Raw genomic sequence first — 13,631 nt, 5'->3', positions numbered from 1 at the left:
GAAGCTAGTTTAAGATATAATTAAACCTCATGTTGAGTATAATGAGCGAAAAGGATACCACATGCCTCAACATCAATGATACAAAGCATTTTTAGATGTATGTTATATTATTTTGAAGATCATAAACACCATATGCTCATGTAATAAACTAATTTAGTGTTTGTAATTTACTAAATTGTTTGTTTCAAATGATTAGTGGGATTGTATCGGGGCAATAGATGACACACATGTTAAGGCACGATTACCACAAGGAAAAGCAATCCCATATAATTGATGCAAAGATTTTCCCATGCAAAATATTCTAGCAGTTGTAGACTTTAATATGTGTTTTACATTTGTTTGGGCTGGATGGGAAGGAGCTGCTCATAATAATAGAATATTTAGAGAAGATATCCATAGGCCAGAACTTAATTTTCCTCACCCAAAAGGAAAAATATATTACTTGGTTGATGTTGGATATTCACATATGCTAGGATATATGTGTAGGTCCCTTGTAGTTGGCTAGAGGGGGATAAATAGCCTGAAATCAAAAGAAAATACCTTTCTTGAACTTTACAACTTAATTAACATAAACACTTGTACAAAAAATAGTGAGTAAATTAAAAGAAGAGAGACACAGAGATTTTACTTGGTTTGCAATCAGAAGATTGAAAATCCAAGACGTTGAAAAATCCCACTAAAATCTCCTTTAGGTAGAGAAGCGTCTTACAATAGTTAACCCACTCAATTACAAAACTAAACTAAAAATAGATCATTTATAAGTGTTATTTTTTTTCTAGGATTAGGTCTATATTTATAGCCCTGATCGGGACACCTGAAAGGGTTCAAGGTGCCTGGACATATATAGAATTTTATCCGCGTCACACCGAATCGTGATAGTGTGAATTAGCCTACCAACTCTCTCCCTTGCCATCCTTCTCGCTAGCTACATCTTTCGCTCGACTTCCTGTGCTCCTAAGTTCCTACACATTTAGACACAGAGCATCCAAACATAACAGAACCTAACTTGACTTAGTTAATCACATCAAAACTACCATGGAGTACTTACAATCTCACCCTTTTTAATGTGAGCAACTCTAAGTTAAGTTAGGGTAACGAAAAATAAATAAAAATAGAAATGGCAAGTACATATTTTGTATTTAAGAAAAAAATGTGTAAAAATTAATGTACCCTCCCCCTAAACTTAACCTCTAGTTCTCTCCATTTGATCACATTAAAAATAGGGTATTCCATGAAAATAACTTTAAAACAAATTTAACTCATAGTCTTAGAGATAAAAATAAGGTAATTATTATCTAGAAAAATCATGAACTTTTAAATTTTCAAAATCTAGATTTTTTACAATTTATAAACCATTTATTAAAAAAATAATTTTAAAATAATTTTTAATTATTCAAAAATTCTGACAATTTTTTTAACTGTTAAGCTTAAATATCCAAAGCTGAAAAATTTTCAAAAAAAATTGAATTAAATTTAAGCTATAATAAATTCTTTTCTATATAAAGATTCATTTTCAATAAATTTTTTTTAAAAATGGTTTCTAAGCTCAAAACATCGTAAGAAATTTTCTGATAATAGAATAGTGGAAGTATTTTTATTAAAAAAATAAACTTTTAAAAATTTAATTTTCAAAAATTTTTAATATTAAAATTTTTTATTTGAATAAATAATTCATAGAAAATTTATCTACGATAAAAAATTTTTGAAAATATTTTCTTAGATAGAGAAAATTATAAAGTTTCATAGAAAATAAATTTTGCAAAAAAAAAAAAAATAGCACTACAAGATATTAAAAATATGAATTTTGTTAAAAAATATATAGAAAAATAATACAACAGTCAAAAAATTTAAATTTTTTCCATAGATGAGTAATGAAATTTTCTTTCTCAGAAAAAATAAATTCTAATTAATTTCTAAGAAAAATCATGCAAAGAAATTTATTTGATAATTCTAAGTAAATAAAAAGTATGATATGTAAAAAAATTTAATTTATGCATGATTTTGGAACCTAAAATAGGTTCCTTCTTAATTAAAATTTTTTTAGGAATATATATTTTGTTGATAATTTTCTAATTTGGCTATGATGATATCTAAAATACCAATTTAATTTATTATAAATTTGAGCTTGTTGAACATGTGAGCATGCAAGATTTTTTATTTCTATTTTAAAATTTAAATTTTTATATTGTCAAAATCCTCTAATCGACGAGACATTGCTAAAGTTCCTTTTAACTTATTATTTTATTTTAATAATTTTTTATTTTCTATTTCTAATTTACAAGAATTTTTTGGTAATTTTTTTAAAAATTTAAACAATTTATCCAGAGGTAGAGATCATACCTGACTTACCTTGTCGATCTCAAACACTCCCCTTGAAGAGCTGCTTTCCTCTCATGTTGCTCCACCTTCATCGATACTCTCGATGCTCATTTCTAATGAGTTTGCTTCATTACCTTCTTCATGCCTTGTCATTAGTGCAAGTTTGGCATAGGCTTCGATTTCTGATTCTGATGAAGTTTCGTCCCATGTCGTCTTTAGGTTCTTGTGCCTTTTCTGGGTCGAGTTGGTCACCTTTTTATCTTTTGCCTTGTCCTTGTTTTTGTTCTTCAGTTTTGGACAGTTGTTCTTAACATCCCCTTCTTCATTGCATTGGTAGCATCTTACCTTTCTTTTCCTTCTATTACCCCACACTTGATTATGATGGTGCAGCGGGGCCGACAAGAGGGGAGGGGTGAATTGACTACAAAAAGAAAATACCCTTCTCGTTCTTTCAACTCTAGAACAACAACAATAATAAAATAAAATAACAGAAAAGAAGAGACAAGAAATTTAAATGGGTTATAACCTAGGTGGTTGTTAATCCAAGGTAGTTGAAAAACTCCACTAGAAATGTCTCCTTCACTGTAAGCAGAGAAGCCTTTTTACACACTAAGAAAGCTCTAAGAGTTGCTAGGAATTTAATACTGAGTTGAATGATTAATTCCTAGCTCCAGGGCCCTTAATATAGCTCCTGGAAATCCTATCTAGAGTCTTGAGGGCGCCTCCAAAGGGGTTGAGGGCGCCTCCAAGGGGATGAGCGGAAAAAACTTTATCCGCTCGTAAATGGTCTGTTTGACCCAGTTGAGGGCACCCTCAAGGGCATTGAGGGCACTCTCAATGCTGTTGAGGGAGCCCTCAATGTTGTTGAGGGCGCCCTCAAGCTGAGAGGGTAGAGGCTGTTGATGCAACCTTAGGTCAAGGTTGACCTAGTTGACCAGACTCGAGTTGACCTGACTCGAGGTGTATTTTGATGTTTGACGAGAATAGAAAAGTTGTATCTTGATGTTTGACAAGAATACAAACTTGGGAGATTGTGGGTGCAACCTTTGGTCAAGGTTGACCTGGTTGACCCGACTTGAGTTGACCTGATTCGGGAAAAGTCCAAGTATGAAGACTTGACACGGAAAAGTCCAAGTATGGAGACTTGGCACGGAAAAGTCCAAGTATGGAGACTTGGCACAGAAAAGTCCAAGCAGGGAGCTTGGCACGGGAAAAGTCCAAGTATGGAGACTTGGCACGGAAAAGTCCAAGCAGGGAGCTTGGCACGGAAAAGTCCAAGTATGGAGACTTGGCACGGGAGAAGTCCAAGTATGGAAGCTTGGCATGCGAAGTCAGAGAGGGCTCGGGAGCTCGTTCTCTAGACCGGACGAAGTCAGAGAGGGCTCGGTAGCTCGTTCTCCGGACTAGGTCAGAGAGGGCTCGGGAGCTCGTTCTCTGGACCGGACGAAGTCGGAGAGGGCTCGGTAGCTCGTTCTCCGGACTAGGTCAGAGAAGGCTCGGGAGCTCGTTCTCTGGATCGGACGAAGTTGGAGAGGGCTCGGTAGCTTGTTCTCCGGACTAGGTCAGAGAGGGCTCGGTAGCTCGTTCTCTGGACCGGATGAGGAAGTCGGAGAGGGCTCGGTAGCTCGTTCTCCGGACTAGGTCAGAGAGGGCTCGGTAGCTCGTTCTCAAGACCAGGAAGGCCTTAGGATTTAGGGATGAGAAGCTCTAAATCCACATGGGCATTGGATTGGTCAGCAGACCGATCCAGTGATACTCAGGTTTATCTGATCGGTCTGTTGACCGATCAGTAACCAAACAGAAGCTTACTGTGGGTTATCTGATCGGTCTGTAGACCGATCAGGAAGCGATGTTATCTAAAGAAGCGAGGGGATTCAGAGAAGGGGGGATCGGTCTGTGGACCGATCCACCTGTATCCTGATCGGTCCACAGACCGATCAGGCTTCGAAGCCAACTCTCACAGAGAGTTGGTTGATCGGTTTGGGGACCGATCAGCCTAGGGCCTGATCGGTCCACAGACCGATCAGGGTCCTCCTGAACCGATCAGGATGGAGCCTGATCGGTCCAGGCTTAGCCGTTGTGACTCAACGGCTAGATTTCTGGATTATTCTTTGTCTTCTTCGCAGGTGCAGGATATAAGACCTCTACAGTAGACGAAGGAAAGGGTTCCTTTTTCTCACGAGACTGTGATTTGAGCTTTGCTGAGCTCTGTGTTTCTGAAGCTTCGTGTGAGCTTCCCTCGACTGGTTTGCTGATCAGTTGCTGCTGGCATCATGAAGCTGTTGCTTCATCGAACTCCAGTCGACAAGAAGGCAAGCAAAGTGTTGTTACATTCATATTCTTCTTATTTTTTTGCTCTTTCTTGTACTCCTTTATTGCTGTTACAAAAGAGTTTGTGGCGAGGTTTCTCCACCCAGAAGGAGTTGTTGTTAGCCGGTTATCCGGGGTCTCATCCACCGACGGATTGATAGGCTTCGTCCACCTTACGGACACGCCGAGGAGTAGGAGTATCATCTCCGAACCTCGTTACATCATCGTGTTTGAGGTTTGATCTTTTCCACTTTCGTTTCTACATTGTATCTCCGCTGCGCTAACCTAAATTGTAGGAAGAAACGATAATTTGAGGTTGGCTATTCACACCCCCCCTCTCTAGCCTCTATCCGAAGGTCCCAACAAGTGGTATCAGAGCGAGGTCGCTCTTCGTTAGATTAACATCCGGGGGAGCACAAGCTAGAGAATGGATCAACTTGGAGAAGACATCACGATTCCACCCTTCTACGATCGCGACGACTTCGCGTATTGGAAGGTAAGAATGAAGTATTTTCTTATGACTAACCTAGAAAATTGGAATTGTGTACAAGTAGGTTTTATTCCTCCGATGGATAAAGGAGGAGAACCTCTCGAGAAGAAGAAGTGGACGAAGGAACAAATCCACCAATCCATAATCAACGACGAGGTAACGAAAATCTTTGAATTTTCATTACCTAATGATATATTGTGTAAGATAGGTGGATACAACGATGCCAAGGAGTCGTGGAACAACTTGGCTAAGTTCCATGAGGTGAGCTCCAATTCAAGTCATGAAGAGGAGTCAAGTGAGCCAAGTAGCTCACATCATGGAGGTATGGAATTAGAAGTTGAGGGTTACTCAACATCTAAGGAAGAAGAGGAGAAGAGTTCTTCTTCAAGATTGGAGCAAGAAGAAGAAGCCTCTACCTCCGGAAGGGATGAAGAAGAGAGCTTATGTTCATCCTCAACCCTAGGTAACTCAAGCAACTTAATTTCAAGTAAATTACATATAATGTGCTTTGAGTGTAGGGAATATGGGCATTACAAGAGCAAATGTCCAAAGAGGATTAGGAAGACTCCACCGGCACCAAAAGTCAAGAAAGCCGGAGTCCCGATACGCAAGGGCAAGGAGCACGTGGTGTGCTTCCAATGCAAGCAAAGAGGACATTATAGGAGCCAATGTCCGAGGGGCAGGCAACCTCACAAGGACAAGAGACCAAGCACATCTATGGGGGGAGCTAAGGCAAACCCTAAGAAATCTTTTAAGGCACATTATTGCAATTCTAATAAGAAACATGCTAGTAGCTTTATTGCAATTGCCAATGATGATAAGCATGATAACCATAGAAACCGATACACGTGCTTAGGTGCCAAACATGTTAGCCTAGATAAGGACAATGCTAGAAATGTCAACCCTAGAGTTAATTCATCTAAGGTTAAGGAAAACCTAGATAGGAATCCCAAAACAACTAGACATATGCCTAGGAATACCTCAAAGAAAAATGGAAAATTAAAGCTTGAGGTATTAAAGAAGGAAAATCAAGTCTTGAGGTCAAGACTTGACACCTTAGAAAAGGCCCTTAAGAATTTGGAGAAGTCAACTCTAGGGTCTAAGGGTCAAAAACAAAAGCCCAAGGACATGAGAGGTTTGAGTCACAAACCTAAGTCTCAAGTGGTCAAGCCCACTTATCATAATGTCCCATTCGATTATGGAACAAGACCTAGGGCTAGGAAGACCATCACCAAGGTCACAAGGGGAGTCACCCCTAGAGTTGATCTTGATAAGTCCCAAATGACCAAGGCTTTAAAGCCTAGGAGGGTCATTAGGAGGGTTGCTAGGGAAGTCATCCCTAGTGAATATTTAGTGAACCCAATGAGCTCAAATAGGTTTTGGGTTCCTAGGAGCGTGATTCCATCACGCTAGATGGTTTAGGGTGTGCCAACCTTAATTGGATAGGTAGTTAACCTACTCATGGCAAAAGGTGACATTTTAGGATTATTCAAGGTGTAATCAAGCCTTGAAAATGAAATTAAGAACTATTCCTAAGGTGATTAGGATGTGCCAACCACATTTGAGGAGTTTTCTAAGATCAATCTAATTGGCACATAGTGATCTAAAAGTCTTTAGTATATGATTTTAGGTCTATTACACTTAGGAATATAGAATTTATGGTAAAATGATCAAAACTATCAAAAATGGCAACTAAGGCTAGAATTAGGTATTTTCTATACCTTTATATGTTATTTGCCATATATTGTTTGCCGTATTCCATGTCATGACATCATATCTAATTTACTATCATTTGAAATGTCATGATAATGCTTAGGTTAGTTATATGTCATGCTTTATTTAAGTTTCATACTTTATGACATGACATCATGACATTGGCACATGTTTTCACTTATGATATTATTTTATGCCATGTCATCATCTCTTGCATTTATGATCAATTAAATTGATTTAAGGATAAAAACTCAATTTGATATGGAAATCAAATTGTTGTCTAGAAAATACATGAGAACTTAGCTTAAGATGACCTAAACCCATATCTCACATCAAAATTGACTTGGATGTGTTTGATACACCTTAGATGCGTGTGAGATATTAGGATTATGAGTTAGGATCAAGGTGCATAGCTCTTGTACCTAGATGAGCCTAATTATAAATTGAGGATCATAGGGAAAGCTTGTGTACAAGTCATGTACATTTAGCCCTAAGATTGTGGTCCTAAATTAAATGGTTTAAAATCATTTCAAAATTGATTTGAAAAACCTTGATGAAGCTTTTCTAGTGATAGCATTCATCATTGAGCAAGTTGATACAAAGATGGATTAACCTTGAGCTATTTCAAAGTTTTTCGAACTTTGTATCAAGATTTGAAAATGGAAGTTATTTTCATAAAAAACTATTTTTCCATGATAATATATGTTATGAGGAATGTATCCTCAAAATTTTACAATTTTTGGAATTTTCTGTGAATTTTTAGGGGTTTCTGAATTTTGGGAGAAAAATCAGAAATTCCTATCAGAGTTTTGTGGACCGATCAGAGGGGATGCTGATCGGTCCAGGGAGGTCTGGATCGGTCACTGGACCGATCCAGGGAAGTGTGGATCGGTCTGGTGACCGATCCAGTAAAGGGCTGAGCGTGCCAAAATGCTGCTTTTCGACTGATTGTTTGAAATTTCAGCTGGAAGTTGGTATTTTAGATTTTTAAAGGATTGAAACTCTCCAAGACATTGTTGGTGCAATGGTCAAGGGGGAGTTGACCTTTAGGGGGAGTTTTACCTATTGATCAAGCGGGAGTTGACTTTTAGGGGGAGTTTTTACTCGTCAAGATGAGTGATATGGGATGATCACTATGTTGATTGTTGTATTTAGTATCAAGGGGGAAATTAAGGGTTTCAATGAAAGGTATGGGACTTTCATTAGGAATAAACTCTTAACCTTGATTCACTCTTTTTGATGTGTGTCAAAAAGGGGGAGAATGTTTAGAAAATGTTCAAGGAAGAACATTGGAGTTTGGGGAGAATGTTCAAGGAAGAACATTGGAGAACTATTGGAAAACCTAAGTTAGGTTATCGGGTTAACCTAACTTGATTATAGTTTTTGTCAAACATCAAAAAGGGGGAGATTGATGATGCAACCTTAGGTCAAGGTTGACCTGGTTGACCCGACTCGAGTTGACCTGACTCGAGGTGTATTTTGATGTTTGACGAGAATAGAAAAGTTTTATCTTGATGTTTGACAAGAATACAAACTTGGGAGATTGTGGGTGCAACCTTTGGTCAAGGTTGACATGGTTCGGGAAAAGTCCAAGTATGGAGACTTGGCACGGAAAAGTCCAAGTATGGAGACTTGGCACGGAAAAGTCCAAGTATGGAGACTTGGCACGGAAAAGTCCAAGCAGGGAGCTTGGCACGGGAAAAGTCCAAGTATGGAGAATTGGCACGGAAAAGTCCAAGCAGGGAGCTTGGCACGGAAAAGTCCAAGTATGGAGACTTGGCACGGGAGAAGTCCAAGTATGGAAGCTTGGCATGCGAAGTCAGAGAGGGCTCGGTAGCTCGTTCTCCGGACTAGGTCAGAGAGGGCTCGGGAGCTCGTTCTCTGGACCGGACGAATTCGGAGAGGGCTCGGTAGCTCGTTCTCCGGACTAGGTCAGAGAAGGCTTGGGAGCTCGTTCTCTGGACCGGACAAAGTCGGAGAGGGCTCGGTAGCTCGTTCTCCGGACTATGTCAGAGAGGGCTCGGTAGCTCGTTCTCTGGACCGGATGAGGAAGTCGGAGAGGGCTCGGTAGCTCGTTCTCCGGACTAGGTCAGAGAGGGCTCGGTAGCTCGTTCTCAAGACCAGGAAGGCCTTAGGATTTAGGGATGAGAAGCTCTAAATCCACATGGGCATTGGATCGGTCAGCAGACCGATCCAGTGATACTCAGGTTTATCTGATCGGTCTGGTGACCGATCAGTAACCAAACAGAAGCTTACTGTGGGTTATCTGATCGGTCTATAGACCGATCAGGAAGCGATGTTATCTGAGGAAGCGAGGGGATTCAGAGAAGGGGGGATCGGTCTGTGGACCGATCCACCAGTATCCTGATCGGTCCACAGACTGATCAGGCTTCGAAGCCAACTCTCACAGAGAGTTGGTTGATCGGTCTAGGGACCGATCATCCTAGGGCCTAATCGGTCCACAGACCGATCAGGGTCCTCCTGGACCGATCAGGATGGAGCCTGATCGGTCCAGGCTTAGCCGTTGTGACTCAACGGCTAGATTTCTGGATTCTTCTTTGTCTTCTTCGCAGGTGCAGGATATAAGACCTCTACAGTAGACGAAGGAAAGGGTTCCTTTTTCTCATGAGACTATGATTTGAGCTTTACTGAGCTCTGTGTTTCTGAAGCTTCGTGTGAGCTTCCCTCGGCTGGTTTGCTGATCAGTTGCTGCTGGCATCGTGAAGCTGTTGCTTCATCGAACTCCAGTCGACAAGAAGGTAAGCAAAGTGTTGTTACATTTATATTCTTCTTGTTTTCTTGCTCTATCTTGTACTCCTTTATTGCTGTTGCAAAAGAGTTTGTGGCGAGGTTTCTCCACCCAGAAGGAGTTGTTGTTAGCCGGTTATCCGGGGTCTCATCCACCGACGGATTGATAGGCTTCGTCCACCTTACGGACACGCCGAGGAGGAGTATCATCTCCGAACCTCGTTACATCATCGTGTTTGAGGTTTGATCTTTTCCACTTTCGTTTCTACATTGTATCTCCGCTGCGCTAACCTAAATTGTAGGAAGAAATGATAATTTGAGGTCGGCTATTCACACCCCCCTCTCTAGCCGCTATCCGAAGGTCCCAACAGAGGCGCCTCCAATGACTATTGAGGGCGCCTCCAACTGCTTTTTTAGCATTTCTTCATCTTCTCTTTAGCTTCTGAAGTTTCGATTGCTTGGGTGATTGCGGCCAACCGAAATAGAGCTCACCCGAACCCAATTTCTGGCCTTCTCCTTGAGCAAGCTTCCACCCTAGCTTCTTATCCCTCGAACATCGTGCACATTCTTCTCGTCCATCGATGTACTCTTCCGCAGCTCTTTCGTCCTTCGGATGCACCGAGCCCGTCGGTTCCCTTCCCGTGTTATCCTTCTCACTAGTTGCATCTTCCGCTCGACTTCTGCACACTTAGTCATAGGGATCAAAAACCAAACACGACCTAACCTAACTTGGTTGATCACATCAAAACAACCACGGAGACCAACAATCTCCCCCTTTTTGATATGCATCAACCCAAGTTCAAGTTAGGGAAAAAACAGATAAGAAGTAATTTAAAGAAACTACTAAATTAACATTTTAAGCATAAATATTGCAATAAACGAATTTACAATTTTCTTAGTAAAAAAATATTAACTTGTTCCTATCCAAAAAAAATTTTTAAGTACCAATTTTTAAAAAATATTAACTCCCCCTAAAGTTGTTTCTATCTTTCCCCCTTTGATTACAACAAAAATGAGGTAGGAATTTTTCAAAATAAATTCTAAGTTAGCAAAGAACTCTAACCTTTAGGCAATTTAAACAAAATATTTTTGAGAAATTTTTTTAAAAAATGTAAAAAAAAACATGTTAAAGCATTATCTAATTTTCATTTTCATGCTTTATTAGTAAGTTAATTAAACATTTTATTTCAATATTTTGGCTTCCAAGTAGTGGCGAGGTACTAGACCTTCTTGGTTATTAGAGCAACAACCACTTTCTTAGACAAAGTCTCATAAAAAAATTAACTGTTTAATTTTTCTTGCTGAAAGCGCTAACTTACAAAAATTTAATCTAGAAATGATTTTGGAACCCAGTATAGGTTCCTTCCTACTGGATTAATCAAGTATTTAGGAGGTACATAACTTTTAGGGACTTTTCTAAGTTGTCCCTGATATTTTCTAATATACCAATTCAACTTTCCATAAATTCTAAGCTTTGATTTTTGAAATTTGTTGGGTTTAAAGCATGCATCAGTTTTTAGATTTTAAATTTGCATTTTCAAATTATCGTTTTTTGATTTTAAATTATCTAACTTTAATTTTAAGTCAGCAATTTATTTTTCTGATTTTACTAAGTCTATTGTAAGAATTTTGATATAATGAAAAGACTATTTAGGGGTTAGAGTGCGTACCTTACTTACCTCTATTTCTGATGCTCCCCCTATATCGTAGCTTTCTTCTGATGATTCTCCCCCTTCATCTATGCTCATCTCTGAGCTGGTTTCTTCTTCAATTTGATGGTTGGTCATCAGTGCTACTCCTGAGAAGACTTCGACTTCTGATTCGAAGGATGATGATTCATCCCATGTAGCCTTCAGACTCTTGCGTTTAGAGGACGTCGGTCTTTGAGACTTCTCCTTGTCCCTTTTCTTTAATTTTGGGGAGTCATCCTTGATGTGCCCTTTCTTGTTGCAGTTGTAGCATCGGGTCGTCCTTCTGTTACGTTGATGCTTTCTCGACTGCGATCTAAATTTATTAGTCTTAATAAACTTATTTACCTTTCTTACCAATAGCGCCGCTTCAGTTTCGTCGATTGCCGCTTCAGAGTAAGGATCGCCCATCTTGTCTTGTAGGGCAACATTGAGATTTGAATTCTCTATTTATTTAGGTTATACAATTCGAGATTCGTGAAGTTGGAAGGTAGAGAATAAATTTTCTAACGTACTTACCTCAAAGTTCTTAGAGATGTAGTATGCATTTACTAAGGACTTCCATTCTGAAGTTCTTGGGAAGGCATTGAGCGCATACCGGATCGAGTCTCGGTTTGTTACCGATTCTCCGAGGTTGTTCAGTTGAGTTATTAGTTCCTTGATTCTTGCTTGGAGTTGCGCTACCTTCTCACCATTGTTCATCTAGAGATTTGTAAGTTGAGTCTGGAGAATATCATGTTAGAGTATATACTAAAAGCCTAGCTTTTTGTAAACATTTATTTTGAAATAAAGAATCACATTGGTCAAATGTCTACATTTATATGCTAAGTGTAGTTGTTCAATTAATTTATATTGTAGATAATATGGTGTGTGGTGTCACATACAGAAGATCATGTTATCAATTCCTTATAAATTATAAATAGTAGCTCACGACTAAGATGGAAAGGAACAAACCATTGGAATAGACGTAGTGTAATTTGGTATTAGTTTATCTTAACTATAAAATTACACTAGTACACTCTAAATGTATTGAGCAGGACCATTTAAGGTAAGTTCTTTTTATACTGATTGCATAAAAGAATAAGACCTTTGTTATTATGGAAGTGTGTGCTCTTAATCATGATATAATAACAAATACATATACTCAATATTCATTTCTTTAATTTATCAAAGGGTATGATTTAGTTCGATAAATCAATAGGCCCAATAAGTTGGGAAATAGTATTATTTATATGGTGTGTTGTTGATTATAGAATGAAACTGTGTCCTAGTAATATAGGTTGATGATGTCCCCAAGAGGAGCTCATAAGGATTGTCATGTAAACCCTGCAGGTGGACTTAGTCCGACATGAGTTGAGTGGTACTACTCTTGGAGCTAGATATTAATTGAGTTGTCAGTAACTCATTTAATTAGTGGACATTCTATATCTTAAACACAGGGAGATTAACACACTCATGATAAGAAGGAGCCCATATAGTAATATGTGATTGGTGCGATAGTTCAATAATAACTCTTTAGTAGAATGAGATATTATTGATGAACTCGAGTTGGGTGTTCGGGGCAAACACAGGAAGCTCAAGTTCATCGAGAGACCAAAACTAATTCCTCCTCTCGGTCCCTGTCGTAGCCTTTTATTTATAAAATGTTATATCCATCCATACCCACCATCTTACCCACCTTAAGGTGGCCAGCCAAGCCTAGCTTGGTGCCCAAGCTAGGGCCGACCAAACTAAGGTTAGATGGGTCAAGTAGGTGGCCGACCCTAGCTTGAACCCAAGATTAGGTGGCCGACCATAATAAATTAAAAGGATTTTATTTTTTAAAATCTTTCCTTATGTGGAAGCCATGATTTTAAAAGAGTGTTTAAAATTTAAATCTTTCCTTTTATAGTTTTCTATAAAAGATTAAGAGAAAGGTTTGATATCTTTTCTTATTTGTAGTTAAAAGGAAAATTTTAATTTTTGATAAAACTTTCCTTTTTTATAACCATCCTCATGATATTAAAAGAGAGTTTTAAAATTAAATCTTTCCTTTTATAGCTTTCTACAAAAGATTAAGAGAAAGATTTGATATGTTTCCTTATTTGTAGTTAAAAGGAAGATTTTAATTTTGGAGAAAACTTTTCTTTTTGTAATCATCCACATGTTTTAATAGAGAGATTTTAATTTATAAAAGTTTCCTTTTATAACCAACCATGAAGGGAATTTTTAAAAGAGATTTTTATTTAAAAAATTTTCAGAAACAAATTAGGAAGTTTTAATTTTGTGTGTTAAAACTTTCCTTGTATGGAGGACATGTAGGGGCCGACCACATTAATAGAAGAAAAGGAAATTGTTTTTATCAATTAAATTTTCCTTTTTAT

This window comes from Zingiber officinale, chromosome 7B, assembly GCF_018446385.1.
Source record: "Zingiber officinale cultivar Zhangliang chromosome 7B, Zo_v1.1, whole genome shotgun sequence".
In the NCBI taxonomy this organism is placed as follows: domain Eukaryota; kingdom Viridiplantae; phylum Streptophyta; class Magnoliopsida; order Zingiberales; family Zingiberaceae; genus Zingiber; species Zingiber officinale.
This window is presented reverse-complemented; position numbering follows the sequence as displayed.